Genomic DNA, 16260 nt, shown 5'->3' on the forward strand with positions numbered 1-16260 from the left:
ATAATAATAATAATAATAATGGTATTTGTTAAGTACTTACTATGTGAGAATCACTGTTCTAAGCGCTGGGGGGGATACAAGGTGATCAGGTTGTCCCACGTGGGGCTCACAGTCTTCATCCCTATTTTACAGATGAGGGAACTGAGGCACCGAGAATCAATCAATCGTATTTATTGAGCGCTTACTGTGTGCAGAGCACTGTACTAAGCGCTTGGGAAGTACAAGTCGGCAACACATAGAGACAGTCCCTACCCAAAAGCGGGCTCACAGTCTAGAAAGTTAAGAGAAGTTAAGTGACTTGCCCAAAGTCACACAGCTGACAAATGGTGGAACCGGGATTAGAACCCATGACCTCTGACTCCCAAGACCGTGCTCTTTCCACTGAGCCACACTGCTTGGAAAGTGTTGGTGTTGAATTCTACAGTGGGAAAGTTAGGTAGAGGAGTTAAAGCATTCAATTTTGGACCCCCCTGAACCTGCGTTGTCAGCAGGACACCCAAGTGGAGATGCCCCAGAGGCAGAAGGAAATGTAGGATTGCAGAGGAGAGGGAGGTCGGGAGGCAGAATTGGGAGCCATCTGCCTAGAAGAGGTAGTTGAAGTCCCGGGAGTGGTTGCGCCTCAGTTTCTTCATCTGTAAAATGGGGACTCACTATCTGTTCTCCCTCCTACCTAGACTGCGGACCCCATGTGGAACAGGGACTGTGTCCAACCTTATTACCCAGCACTTAGTACAGTCCTTAGCACAGAGTAAGTGTTTAAATAGCACAGCTATTATTATCCATGAAAGGAACTAACTGCAATGTTTTCATGGTTGCTTCCCTCACTGAGGGCAAGCCCACTTCTATTCCAACTTGTACTTCCCAAGCGCTTAGTACAGTGCTCTGCACACAGTAAGCGCTCAATAAATATGATTGGATGAATGAATGAATTACCTGAAATGCAAATGGTATCTAGCACAGCATCACAGCTTCTTAAATACCCAAAGAAAGGCATTACAACATTTTTTTAAAATGGGATTCGTTAAGTGCTTCCTATGTGCCAGGCACTGTACTAAGCACTGGGGTAGATACAAGCTTACCAAGTAGGACACAGTCCCTGTCCCACATGGGGCTCACAGTCTTAATCCCCATTTTTCAGATGTGGTAGCTGAGGCACAGAGAAGTTAAGTGACTTACCCAAGGTCACCCAGCACTGTACTAGGCTCTTGGGAGAGTACTATTGATTGATTACAATACAACAGAAATTAGTGGGTGGTGGAGCTGGAATTAGAACCCAGGTCCTTCGGACTCTCAGGCCCATGCTCTTCCCTTTTCACTCCCAGAAAGTGAGGCGCATTAGGGAGGATAAACTCCTTCCAGGTCCTAGACCTTCCAATGACCAATAAAATGGCCTCTAATACTCCGCCGCGTCATTTCTCAATCAGGGCTCACTTCTGCTTCGGCGGTGAAAAAAACTTTAGGTTGGCAAACCCATTATCGTCTCCCAGGGCTAAATCCGAACAATCCCACTAAGAAACTCAACTCCAACGGCTAGGCTCTTGGCTCAGTAGTCCGAAAATGCGGACCGCCCTAGGGGACCCAGCCTCTCAGAAACAGCTTTATTTTCGAGAGTTAAACAGGCGGCCTCCTGAAGTCAGATCAGAAGAGACGAGCCAGGGGCAGCGGGCACCAAAGACCAGCAGTACTTCTGACCACTCACTTCAAAACACAGGGTTCAGTCGGGAGAAGTGAACCAGATTTCGCCGCAAGCATTGAAGAGAGCTTCACGTTGCGGCTTTCTTCTGATTGTCCCATCCGAACGCAGCGGGAAAAACACCAAGGCGGGAGGGATATCATACACAGCAGTCCGCCACTTTAGAGACTCGGGACCTAACCCTCCAATGCACAGATGAGAGAGCGGTATGGGAAGAAAGAAAATTAAACGTTCTTCCCCACTACCCAAGCCTCTTCCCACCTGGGGGAGATGATCAGAGTCGTTCCCAGCACGCTGGCCAAGAAAACAAGTCCTGAACAACTGAAAGTACAAATCGGTATGACCCTAAGAGAGGAAGGAGTCACCTGGGCCTGCCAGTGCCAAACCCCAACAGCAGGGCAGAAATAATAATTCACGCCACCCCACTTACTGGGTGACACTTCCAAAGCTCATCTCCCTCCTGTAGTTCCCGCTGGACTGTGTCCAACCTGATTATCTTGTATCTACCCAGGCGCTTAGTGCGGTGCCTGGCACATAGTAAGTGCTTAACAAATGCCACGCACGAAAAATAATCATCCCAGGGAGAAAACTACGCTGTTAAATGGGCACGGCAGCCCCGGGGCCATTTCCTGGGCGCTGGAAGCCACAGTTAGCACCCTGCATTAATCAGTCAATCAATCAATCGTATTTATTGAGCGCTTACTGTGTGCAGAGCACTGGACTAAGCGCTTGGGAAGTACAAGTTGGAAACATATAGAGACGGTCCCTACCTAAGAGTGGGCTCACAGTCTATAAGGGGGAGACAGAGAAGAAAACCAAACATACTAACAAAGTAAAATAAATAGAATAGATATGCACAAATAAAATAAATAAATGAGTAATAAATATGTACAAACATATATATGTATATATGTACATATATGTACATATATACATATGTATATACACTATATGTATATATGTACATATATGTACATATATATACATATGTATATATACTATATGTATATATGTACATGTATATATATATACACATATATACTTCACTTCTCGGAGCCTCAGTTCCCTCATCTGTAAAATGGGGATGATGACTGTGAGCCCCACGCGGGACACCTTGTATCCCCCCAGCGCTTAGAACAGTGCTTTGCAATCAATCAATCGTATTTACTGAGCGCTTACTGTGTGCAGAGCACTGGACTAAGCGCTTGGGAAGTCCAAGTTGGCAACATCTAGAGACAGTCCCTACCCAACAGTGGGCTCACAGTCTAAAAGGGGGAGACAGAGAACAAAACCAAACAGACTAACAAAATGAAATCAATAGAATAGATATGTACAAGTAAAATAAATAAAATAAATAAATAGAGTAATAAATACGTACAAACATTACATTAAGGACCGCGACCACGCTAGCCACCCAGCCTGGATCCTGGGCCCAGGCCCCGCCAACCCCTCCCACACCCCAGCAGCCCTCCGCCCCCATCACTTGTCCAACTTTCCATTCCCCAACCTCTGTGGTTCTTTTTACAGGACAGCAGTGTGGCACAGTGGATAGAGCTCAGGTCCTGGGCATCAGAAGAAGCTGCTTCTAACCCCGCTGCGTGACGCTGGGCAAGTCACTTCCCTTTTCTGTGTCTCAGTTACCTCAGCTGTAAAATGGGGATTAGGACCCAGAGCCCCAAGTGGGACATTGACTTGTTTTCGACCCGATTACCTTCAATCTACCCCAGGGCTCAGTATAGTGCCCGGCACACACAAAGAGCTTAATCAATCAATCACTCGTATTTACTGAACGCTTGTTATGTGCAAAGCACTGTACTAGGCACTTGGGACAGTATATAAATACTAAAAAGGGGTGGGGGGCAGATTCCACGTGGTTAACTCCCCTCCCATCGTAGTCCAATCAATCGTATTTATTGAGCGCTTACTGTGTGCAGAGCACTGAACTAAGCGCTTGGGAAGTCCACGTTGGCGCCATATAGAGACAGTCCCTACCCAACAGTGGGCTCACAGTCTAAAAAGGGGGAGACAGAGAACAAAACCAAACATACTATTTTATTTTATATTTATTATTTATTTTATATTTATTTTATTTTGTTAGTATGTTTGGTTTTGTTCTCTGTCTCCCCCTTTTAGACTGTGAGCCCACTGTTGGGTAGGGACTGTATATGTTGCCAATTTGTACTTCCCAAGCGCTTAGTACAGTGCTCTGCACATAGTAAGCGCTCAATAAATAACAATTGATGATGATGATGATGATACTAACAAAATAAAATAAATAGAATAGATATGTACAAGTAAAATAAATAGAGTAATAAATATGTACAAACATATATACATATATACAGGTGCTGTGGGGAAGGGAAGGAGGTAAGTCCACCCAGCACCGTGGCTACAGCCAGGGCCTAGAAGTCGGAGGGTCACGGGTTCTAATCCCGGCTCTGCTACATGCCTACTGTGTGACCCTGGGCAAGTCATTTCACTTCTCTATGCTTCAGTTACCTCTTCTGTAGAATGTGAGCCCCCAGTGGGAAAGGGACTGTGTCCAACTCGGTTTGCTTGTAGTAAAAATAATGTTGGAATTGGTTAAGCGCTTACTATGTGCCAAGCACTGTTCTAAACGTTGTGGTAGATGCAAGGCAATTAGGTTGTCCCACATGGGGCTCACAGTCTTAATCCCCATTTTACAGATGAGGTCACTGAGGCCCAGGGAAGCGAAGTGACTTGCCCAAAGTCACAGAGCTCAGCAGAAAGAGCCCAGGCTTGGGAGTCGGAGGTCATGGGTTCAAATCCCAGCTCCGCCAACTGTCAGCTGTGTGACTTTGGGCAAGTCTTAGTATAATAATAATAATGGCATTTATTAAGCACTTACTATGTGCAAAGCACTGTTCTAAGCACTGGGGAGGCTTGCTGACCTCCCTGCCTCCCGTCTCTCCCCCACTCCAGTCCATACTTCACTCTGCTGCCCTGATCACTTTTTCTACAAAACCGCAAGAAGCAGCGTGGCTCAGCGGAGAGAGCCCGGGCTTGGGAGTCAGGGGTCATGGGTTCTAATTCTGACTCCAACCCTTGTCAGCTGTGTGACTTTGGGCAAGTCACTTCACTTCTCTGGGCCTCAGTTCCCTCATCTGGAAAATGGGGATGAAGACTGTGAGCCCCACTTGGGACAACCTCGATGCCCTTGTATCCCCCCCCAGTGCTTAGAACAGTCCTTGGCACATAGTAAGTGCTTCACAAATACCAACATTATTGTTATTACAAGGTAATCAGGTTGTCCCACGGGGGGGCTCACAGTCTTCATCCCCATTTTACAGATGAGGTCACTGAGGCCCAGAGAAGTGACTTGCCCAAAGTCACACAGCTGACAATTGGCAGAGCTGGAATTTGAACCCGTGACCTCTGACTCCAAAGCCCGTGCTCTTTCCAATCAATCGTATTTATTGAGTGCTTACTGTGTGCAGAGCACTATACTAGGCGCTTGGGAAGTACAAGTTGGCAACATCTAGAGACAGTCCCTACCCAACAGTGGGCTCACAGTCTAAAAGGGGGAGACAGTGAACAAAATCAATCAATCGTATTCATTGAGCGCTTACTGTGTGCAGAGCACTGGACTAAGCGCTTGGGAAGTCCAAGTTGGCAACATCTAGAGACGGTCCCTACCCAACAGTGGGCTCACAGTCTAAAGGGGGGAGACAGAGAACAAAACCAATCAATCAATCGTATTTATTGAGCGCTTACTGTGTGCAGAGCACTGGACTAAGCGCTTGGGAAATCCAAGTTGGCAACATCTAGAGACAGTCCCTACCCAACAGTGGGTTGACAGTCTAAAAGGGGGAGACAGAGAACAAAACCAAACAGACTAACAAAATAAAATAGAATAGATATGTACAAGTAAAATAAAGAGTAATAAATATGTACAAAGATATATACACTGAGCCACGCTGTATGAAAAAGGGGGGGGACCCTCCTCTCGACCTCCCAAAGCCCCCCAACTCCAGCCCGGCCGCTGACTGACCTGCCGTCCGGGGGCCGGGCAGGCTGCGCGCGCAGCCCCTTCGCCGATAATCGGGCAGAACAAGCCACCCCCCGCCGCCTCAGTGCGCCTGCGCCAGAGCCTCATTCGGCTTCGGTGATTGGCTCCAGCCCCGCCGCCCCGCCTCCTCAGCTGATGGGGAGGGAGGCCGCGGGCGCCATCTTGGTCGAGGGCAGCCGCCCTCACTCCCTCAACAGAAAAAAGAAAGGTTCGAGAGGAAAAACTCTCAACGGCCTGGGGCTTCTGCATCCCAGAGTCTTCCAAACCATGACTGTGAACCCCATGTGGGACAGATATACCTGTATATATGTTTGTACATATTTATTTAACTTGTACCTATTTGTTCTATTTATTTTATTTTGTTAATATGCTTTGTTAACAAGTGGCTCTGCCACTTAGCTGTGTGACTTTGGGCAAGTCACTTAACCTCTCTGTGCCTCAAGTTACCTCATCTGTAAAATGGGGATTAAGACTGTGAACCCCCCGTGGGACAACCGGATCACCTTGTAACCTCTCCAGCGCTTAGAACAGTGCTTTGCACATAGTAAGCGCTTAATAAATGCCATTATTATTATTATTATGTGTTTTGTTCCCCGTCTCCCCCTTTTAGACTGTGAGCCCACTGTTGGGTAGGGACCGTCTCTAGATGTTGCCAACTTGGACTTCCCAAGCGCTTAGTACAGTGCTCTGCACACAGTAAGCGCTCAATAAATACGATTGATTGATTAGTCCAGTGCTCTGCACACAGTAAGCTCTCAATAAATACGAATGAATGAATGAATGACAGGGATTGTCCCGATTAACTTGTAGCTATCCTAGAGGTACCTCCCCCCGCCCCACCGCCTTACCTCCTTCCCCTCCCCACACCACCTGTATATATGTTTGTATGTATTTATTACTCTATTTTATTTGTACATATTTATTCTACTTATTTTATTTTAATATCTTTTGTCTTGTTGTCTGTCTCCCCCTTCTAGACTGTGAGTCCGCTGTTGAGTAGGGACCGTCTCTAGATGTTGCCAACTTGTACTTCCCAAGCGCTTAGTACAGTGCTCTGCACACAGTAAGCGCTCAATAAATACGATTGAATGAATGAATGAATAGAGGTTAGAGGGCTCAGTGGAAAGAGCACGGGCTTTGGAGTCAGAGTTCATGGGTTCAAATCCCCGCTCTGCCAATTGCCAGCTGTGTGACTTTGGGCAAGTCACTTCACTTCTCTGGGCCTCAGTTACCTCATCTGTAAAATGGGAATTAAGAATGTGAGCCCCCCGTAGGACAACCTGATCACCTTGTAACCTCCCCAGCACTTAAAACAGTGCTTTGCACATAGTAAGCGCTTAATAAATGCCATCATTATTATTATTATTAGAACAGTGTAATAAGTGCTAAACAAATGTCATAAATAAAATGATGATCTAAGCGCTGCAGAAGTTAAAAGGTGATCAGGTTGTCCCACAGGGGGCTCACAGTTTTAACCCCCATTTTACAGATGAGGTAACTGAGGCACGGAGAAGTAACTTGCCCAAAGTCACACAGCTGACAGTTGGCAGAGCTGGGATTTGAACCCATGACCTCTGACTCCAAAGCCTATGCTCTTTCCACTGAGCCACGCTGCTTCTCTTTATTGAGCATTCACTGTGTACAAAGTCAGCAAGATCTCATTGTTATAAACTAAATCTCCATATTTCCTTCTAAACTTTCTCTTCTTCCTAACCACTGTTGATTATGCCCCCATATTCTCCCTGTCCTTGGGGGAAAAAAAAACCCAACAACGGTAAGAATTAGACATTGTGTCTGATCCCTAAGAGGCTCAAGATCTAAGAATAAGGTGGAGAGGATGGGGCTGGCAAGAGACACCTAAGGAATGCTTGAAATAATAAAAACAGAATAACAACATGTGAAGTCAAGGACGACAGTAAATATAATACGAGCTGCAGAACACTGAGACTAAAGGAGCAAAATTTCAGGCTTTCCAGAACCTATCAGCAACAACCTTCTAAAAGTTGACAAGGCCTCAAGCTGCCACTGTGTCCTCATTATGTTGCACTAGAGCAAGGCAATCAATCATATTCATTCAATCGTATTTATTGAGCACTTACTGTGTGCACAGCACTGTACTAAGCGCTTGGGAAGTACAAGTCAGCAACATATAGAGATGGTCCCTACTCAACAATGGGCTCACAGTCTAGAAGGGGGAGACAGACAACAAAACAAAACATGGAGACAGGTGTCAAAATCATCAGAACAAATAGAATTATAGCTATTGAGTACTTACTGTGTGCAGGGCACTGTACTAAGCACTTGGGAGAATACACCACCACATATAACAGATATATTCCCTGACCACTATGAGCTTACGGCCTGGAACAGGGGGAGAAGGATGATAATATAAATAAAGGATATGTACATAAGTGCTTTGGGGATGGGCAACACAGAAGGGAGTGGGAGAAAATGAGGTCTGAGGGCAGGCCTCTTGGAAAAGATGGGCCTTCAATAAGGCATTGAAGGTGGGGCAAGTAATTGTCTCATATAAAGAGGGAGTGTGTTCCAGGTCAGAGGGAGGATATGGGTGAGAGGTGGGTAGATGGGATTGAGATACAGTAAGGAGACTGGCATTAGATGAGTGAAGGGTGTAAACCGTGTTGAAATAGGAGAGTAGGAAGGCAGGACAGAAGCCTTAAATAGCCTGGGCAGGGGGAAGTGGCTGGGGCAACTGCTTAGTTATCAGAAGAGCAGCTGTGTCCTCATCCTACTGCAGTGAAAAACGTAAGCACATAAAAATGATGTTATTGTTTGCAGCTGCGTGTAGGGCTGAGCTGAAGCTGAAAGACCTGCAAGAAGATTGGGACAGATGACCAACACGAAGGATTTGGGAAGATAAAGTGGCTCACATCTGTGGCATATGACCAAGGAAGTAGGAGTCTGATGTAAGGCACAGACGAGAGATAAAAGACAAAGATGACCCTGAGGTTTCAAAAGTGGGGACAGGAAAGATTACTATAGCATTTCCTCCAAGCCTACCCTCAGGCAGTTGAGCAATCTTGGTGGGACTCCAAAACCATGCAGACCTCTGTCATTACATATTTACTTTTGCATGTTGTAACAACAATACCATTACTTACTCCTCCCTAATCTACTCCCTCACCCATAAACTAAACTGCTCCATTCAACCAATGGTGTTTATTGAGCACTTTCTACCTGTGGATTGCTGTACTAAGCAAATGGGAAACAACAGAGTCAGTAGAGGTGATCCCTGTCCATGAGGAGTTTACAGGCTACAGGGGGAGATGGACATTAAAACAGATTAGGGAAGGGGAAATAGTAGAGTATAAGAATACTTACATAAGTATTGTCAGGTTGGGGTGAGTATCAAAGAATTTTCTGGGCACCCAACCAACAGCACAGTTGAAGCAGAGGGGAGGGTGGATAGAGGAAATAAAGGGCTTAGTCTGGGAAGACCTTTTGGAGGAGATGGGATTCCAGACCATCAATTCCCTTCTGAAGCCTCTAGTACCTCTACCATTTCCCTCCCTAAATCCCCCATGACCTTAAATACGATTGAATGAAATGAATGAACAAACTATTTTGTCAACAAGATTGTTGATGGGATCTGAATTTGTGCAAAGCCCCTTTCACCTCACCAATCAATGATATTTGAGTGCTTAATGTGTGCAGGGCACTGTACTAAGTGCTTGGGAAGGGTAAAATACAACAGAGTTGGTAGGCACGTTCCCTTCCCACAATATTCTTCCACCTTGACATTCATATTCTCTTTCCCAGTTGTCTTCCAAGGACAGTTGTCTCCCCCTTTTAGACTGTGAGCCCACTGTTGGGTAGGGACTGTCTCTATGTGTTGCCAACTTGTACTTCCCAAGCGCTTAGTAGAGTGCTCTGCACACAGTAAGCGCTCAATAAATACGATTGATTGATTGATATCTCCAATCTACTCTTAAAATCTAACTCCGCTAGCTGGGTCTTGGCCCCCATCGTTCAATCATATTTATTGAGCGCTTGCTGTGTGCAAAACACTACACTAAGTCCTTGGGCCAGTACAATATAACAATAAACAGACACACTCCCGGCCCACAGTGAGCATCGTCTCTCATCTCTTAAAAGTACTTATTCCTACCCTCCTCCCCTTTACTTCTGCTAACTTTAGCCTCTCACTCTCCTTTGGCTCCTTCCCCTCTATCTTCAAATGCTCCAATTTTCCCCCATACTGAAAAACCCAGCTCTACACCCCACCACATTTGCTAGCTTTTTTCCCATTTCCCTTCTTCCATTCCATGAACAGATTATATGTACCTGCTATCCCCAATTCCTCTCATTCCCCTGCTTTCTGTATTTCTGTCTCTTCAATCCACAGAAACAAAGCTCATCCAGGTTGACACTGACTTTCTTTAGGCCAACTCTACTGGGTTCTACTCTGCCTAGGGTGACCACTGAGAGCCCCCCAAAATCCCAGACACCCCTTTGTTCACCAGAAAGTAACAGGAATATGGCACATACAACGCTTCTCCAAGAGGCCTGCCCTGACTAAGCCCTCCTTTCCTCTTCTCCCACACCCTTCTGTGACACCCTGACTTGCTCTCTTTATTCATCCCCTGTTCCACCTGTTCTCCCTCCTACTTAGAACTGTGAGCCCCATGTGGGATCTGATTATCTTGTACCTACCCCAGCAGTTTAGTACAGTGCTTGGCAAATAGTAACCACTTAACAAATATTATTATTAATGTTATTATTATGATCATTATCATCGTCTACCAGGCAGGGCCACCCAGGTGTTTAGCAGTGACTAGTAGAGGCATTTGAACCATAAATCAGTGGCTCACTGAGGAGTTGGAATGAGCCCAGTGATAATGAGGAGGAGGGGAGTATTAACTATGATATTGGTTAAGTGCTTACTATGTGCCCAGCACAGTACTAAGTAGTGGGGTAGATACAATTCAGTCGGATAAGACACAATCCCTGTACCACATGGGGCTCCCAGTTTAAGTAGGAGGGAAAACAGGAAACAATTATAAAAGCAAAAATAATTTGAGAAAAGGAGCAATAAATGAAATAAAGATGAAGAAAGATAAAAAAGAGGTGTAGAGGGCATTGTGATTAGAGGAGGGGAGTTCTGGGCTCTTTAAAATTCATCAGGTCCCACAGGGGGCTTACAGTCTAAGTAGGAGGGAGAACAGGTATTGGATCCCCCTTTTATAGATGAAGGAGGCACAGAGAAGTTAAGTGACTTGTCCAAGGTCACACAGCAGGCAAGTGGTGGAACTAATATTGGAATCTAGGTCCTCTGACTCCCAAGACCCATGCTCTTTCCATTAGGCCACTTCTGAATACAATACGGTAGAGTTGGTAACCCCTATCCCTGACCTCAAGGAACTTACAGCTTAGAGGACCCAGGGGCTTCATCCACAGTGTGGAGAGGTGCCCCGGCCTGACGGTTGAGAGGTGGAAAGTAAACTGGTAGGCAAGAGCAGCAGAGGAGAAAGCACTTCTCACTCCATGGGGCAGAAAGTGGCAGACGGCATAGATTGTGTGCGGGGGACACATATTTGAAAGGAAAGAAGGGAGAAGGCGGCAGCAACTTACCTGGTGAGGTAAAAGGGAGGAATCAATCAGTGGTATTTATTGAACACTTAACTGTGTGCAGAATACTGTACTAAGCACTTGGGAGAGTACAATGCAACAGAGTAGACATATTCCCTGCCCACGAGAAGCTTAGAGGAAGGAAGGCCTTAATTAGGAACATAAAGCTCTCCCACAGCAGACAGGTGTGTACATTTCACCCCAGCAGACCGGTAAGCCCATCCCTGTTGTTTTCTTTTGCTTAGTAACAGCCTCCTCCTACCGTGTCCTTAGCAGAACAGGGAGGAGCTTAAAGATAGAACTAGGCACAGGGGGCCCCTCAGTGGGACCCTCATTGAACAAGCTTCCGTGAGCAGTGGGTGGGAGATGAAGTTCAGTTCGAGGAGAGAAAGGAGGTCGGTGAAACCGGCTGCCTGCCGGCATTGAGCTCTCTGCGACTCTGCCTTGCAGCTCCCCGATGAGCTGAATGTGTCTCCAGAATGGTGAGAAACCAGCCCAGCATAGCTCAAAACTGGAGCTCTACTAGCTTGTGCGGCCCAAATCAGGTAAGTGCCAGGCTGCAGCTCAACCTGGAGAAGTGAAGACTTGTAAACTTTCCTAGCTTTGCTGGCCTCCCGTCGCCTGGCAAAGACTGAGCTGGGGAAAATGGGCAGGGACTGCAGCAGGAAGGATCTGGAGTTACTTATCGGGTCTCTGAACATTATCAATCAATCATATTAATTGAGCATTTACTGTATGCAGAGCCCTATACTAAGCACTTGGGAGAATACAATATAACAGAGTTGCTATACACATTCCCTGCTCACAACGAGTTTATAGTCCAGAGGGGGAGATAGACATTAATATGAATAAATGAATTACAGACACTACTCATCTCAGGGATGGGAGGAGGCTCTGGGGCAAGTTAGAGAAGCTGGAGAATGCTTCCCTGGAGATTTCACAATGCAGGGGAGAGGGGGTGTCCCTTAACAGTATTTACCTAGCTCAGTTTACTGACTGCTTGGAAGAGAACAATGGAGGTAAAAAGATAGCATTTCTGTTCTTAAAGAGCCTGTAATCTAATGAAGAAACAGATACAAAATGTTAGGAAGAAAGAGAATGGAAAGATAGATTAGTAAAAAAATAAGTGTTCCTTTTGGGCGGGAAATATGTCGACCAACTCTGCTATATTGTACTCTCCGAAGTGCTCAGTAGAGTGTTCTGCACACAGTAACAGCTCAATAAGTACGGTTAATTGATAAGTGCTTAAAAAGTAGTTCCGTAAATAAACACGGAAGTAGGTTTTACAGGTACTGTGAGTACACAAATGCCCAGGTGGCAGTTGGGAGGCCGTGACCCAGGAAATAGACAATCTGGGAATGTCTCTTGGAGGTTGTAGGATTTCAGAAAGACTTGGAAAATTGAGAGCGCAGACGGGTTTAAAGGGGGAGGGAATACCAGGAAAGGACAATCGCTAGGAGAGGTGAGAGCAAAGAACAAGGGAAGGTTTCCTTGGGAGCAGTGTAAAGCAGGAGCTGGGAAATAGTGGATAAAGAGGGCAGTTAAGTATAAGATACATCAAACTGGTGGAAAGCCTTGAAGTGAATGATCAGGAGGTTTTGCCTGATGAAGAGGGAAATGAGACAGGAAACATGAAAGCAGAATAACACTTTAGGAAGATAATCCGGGCTGCAGTGTGTATCAGACTGAAGAGAAGTTGAAGGAAAGGAAACTAATGAAGAGGCTGACAAAATAATCAAGTTGGAAGATAATGGGGTATGAAACAGGTTGGTGGCTGTTTGGATGGACAGAAGGGGCAGGTGGGGGAAGTAATGGGGAGAAAAATCTGGCAGGATATAACGACAGGCTGAATGTGACGGTTGAAAGTTTAGAGAGGTGTCCAAGGTTTGCTTTTTTTATGGCATTTGTTACTAAGTGCTGGGGTAGATACGAGCTAATCAGGTTGGACACAGTCCACGTCCCACATCTTCACATAGGAGCTTCACTATCTGGGTACCCCCCTCACCATTTGATCTAGTACCATATTCCGGCAGTCGGTATCCCTTCCCCTTTCCACAGGAAAGGGTTAGGGAAGTATTGAATGAATTGAGCTTCACCCCATTAACTAAGGAGGTTTGGGGTTGGGGGGATAATTATAGGAACACTGACTCCTTGGGCTGCCAACAGCATCCCTCCTTCACCAACTAGTCACTCCACCACCGATCCCTTGGAATTGTGGCAGCTCCGTAGCGACTTCCAGGATGGGGGGCACTCTGGGGTTCCCGTCCCTGAAGTCAAGCCCGGCTTTGGGGCCGTTCACCCCATTAGGAATCAGTAACTTCCAAGACGTACTGTCTTGAAGAATCACGTTTGAGATGACCTCCTGTCTCTTTCCACTCAGCCGTCGCGGACCCAGACGCAACTCTGAAGCGTGACAGGCTTGGGCCATGTATCACTACGGCTTCCTGCCGCTGGAATACTCCTACCCTGGAGGGCAACCTCACCCCTATGCCTACCTGCCGGTCGGTCCTGGGTCCGTGACCCTCCCCTCCATCCAGGCACACAATCTCTGCAGTTGGCCGCTGACCCTGGAGTCCAGGGAGCAGCCCGGTGGGCGGGACCTGGTGACGTCCGCGGTAGAGTATCATCACTTCTACTGCGTGAATCCCTGCTATCCGCCTCCGGCCCTCTGTCCCTGGCCCCAGGCCGGCCCTGTGCCGCTGTACCCGCCCTGGGCCGGCGGTGGCCTGGGCCAGTACCGCTTCCCTGGCCAACCCCAGCCCAGCCAGAGCCGGGCCACGTGGCCTGAGGGTGCCACCCTCCGGGGAGAGCTGCGCTGGGGGCGGCTGGACCGGGTCCTGGGTTCCCGAAGGGACCTGCCCGAGTTTGTGAAGGCCGACCTGCTGCGAGTCTACGGCACCTACCCCCGGACCGATGTCTCCGTCACCTTCCAGGGCGGGGAGTTCCTGGTCAAGGGGGAACCGCGAGTGGGCGAACAGGAATACAGCATGGAGAAGCAGGTGGTCCGGCGCCGGCAGACCCCCACCACCAGCGAGGCGGGGGACGGCAGCGGCAGCAGCAGCAGCAGCAGCAGCAGCGAGGAGCAGGGCCGCAAGAAGAAGAAGAAATCAAAGCGTTGAGGGGTCACGTCAGAGTCGGCCGCAGGAGAGATGACACTGACAGTTGGTTTTAGTAGAAAAAAGTTTATTTGTGAGGATTTGGGATCCGCCACGTTCCTGGTTCCGCAGCTTGACGTTTTTCTTCTCTTTCCTCCCCCTACCTTGGTCTTCAGAGGACACACTTGTTCCTCTCCATTCTCTCCCATCCCCATGTGCCCACACGGCATCCCTACCCAACGAATAGGCCCCTATGTAATAATAATAGTTATTATTACACTTACTATATGCCAAGCACTGTTCTACGCACTGGGGAAGATACAGGTCATTCAGGTTGGATACAGTCCCTATCCCACATGGGACTCACACTCTTAATCCCCATTTTACAAATGAGGTAGCTGAGGCCCAGAGAAGTGAAGTGACTCACCCAAGGTCACACAGCAGATGGAGCCGGGATTAGTACTCACTCATTCATTCAATCGTGTTTACTGAGAGCTTACTTTGTGCAGAACACTGTACTAAGCACTTGGCAGAGTACAATATAACAACAGACACATTCCCTGCCCACAACAAGCTTACAGTTTAGAGAACGGTCTAGAGCCAGGTCCTTCTGACTTCCAGGCTCCTGCTCTATCCACTAAGCCCCACTGTTCCTAGTAATCTTGGACTCTGAACCCCTTAACCAATTGAGTTTTTCACCCCTCTCTCCATTTCCCCTCCCCATTTCTGACCAGATGTTTCTGCAGCTGTTACACCACAGCTTTTCCAAGGTGAACTGGTGGCCCCCTGGCTTGCTGGCCAGTTTTGTTTTTTGTTGTTGTTTGTTTTTAATGGTATTTGTTAGGCACTTACTATGTACCAGACACTGTACTGAGCACTGAGGTAAACAGATACTGACCAGGTGGGACACGGTCCACAACCAACATGGGGCTCACAGTCTTATTCCCTATTTTACAGATGAGGTAACAGGCACAGATGGGAAGGGACCGTCCCTAGATGTTGCCGACTTGTACTTCCCAAGCGCTTAGTACAGTGCTCTGCACACAGTAAGCGCTCAATAAATACGATTGAATGAATGAATAAGTTAAGTGGCTTGCCTAAGGTCACACAGCAGACAAGTGGAAGAACCGGGGTTAGAACCCAGGTCCTTCTGACTCCCAGAGCTCTGTCTACTAGGCCACACTCCTTCCTACAGGCCACTCTAGGGATTAGGGAGTCCTCCACGGCTTTGTTCTAGGAAAGAATACATAGGTGGGAATTAGACACGGTCCCTGTCCTTGGAGGGTTCGCAATCCAAGTAGAAGGAAGAACAGACATTTAATCCCCATTTTGCCAATAAAAAAACTGAGGCCCAGAAAAATTAGGTGACTTGCCCAAGGTCATGCTGCAAACAAGTGACGTAGCTGAGATTGGAACACAGATCCTCTGACTACCCAGGCTGTGCTCTTCCTACTAGCCCATGTGGCTTCCCACAGGCCACTCGAGGGGCTCAGTAGGAGGCTTAGGGGAGGAGTGGGGCTGCCAGGGGGAAGGTGACCCCGCCGCCGTAGGGGGCTCCGGGGCAGGAGGCGTCTTGCTGTGAGGCCGGTGCTGTGGGTTGCTGGGCTGTGGAACTGAATCCCTAGGGCATCCTCATCAACTCACAGCCTATGGAATTCAGTTCTCAGAGCCAAGCACCGCATTTGGGCCTGGAAGGAGAGGAGAGTAGGTGCATCTCAGATCAATCAATCAATCAATCAATCGTATTTATTGAGCGCTTACTATGTGCAGAGCACTGTACTAAGCGCTTGGGAAGTACAAATTGGCATCACATAGAGACAGTCCCTACCCAACAGTGGGCTCACAGTCTAAAA

Source organism: Tachyglossus aculeatus, chromosome 16 (genome assembly GCF_015852505.1).
Source record: "Tachyglossus aculeatus isolate mTacAcu1 chromosome 16, mTacAcu1.pri, whole genome shotgun sequence".
In the NCBI taxonomy this organism is placed as follows: Eukaryota; Metazoa; Chordata; class Mammalia; order Monotremata; family Tachyglossidae; genus Tachyglossus; species Tachyglossus aculeatus.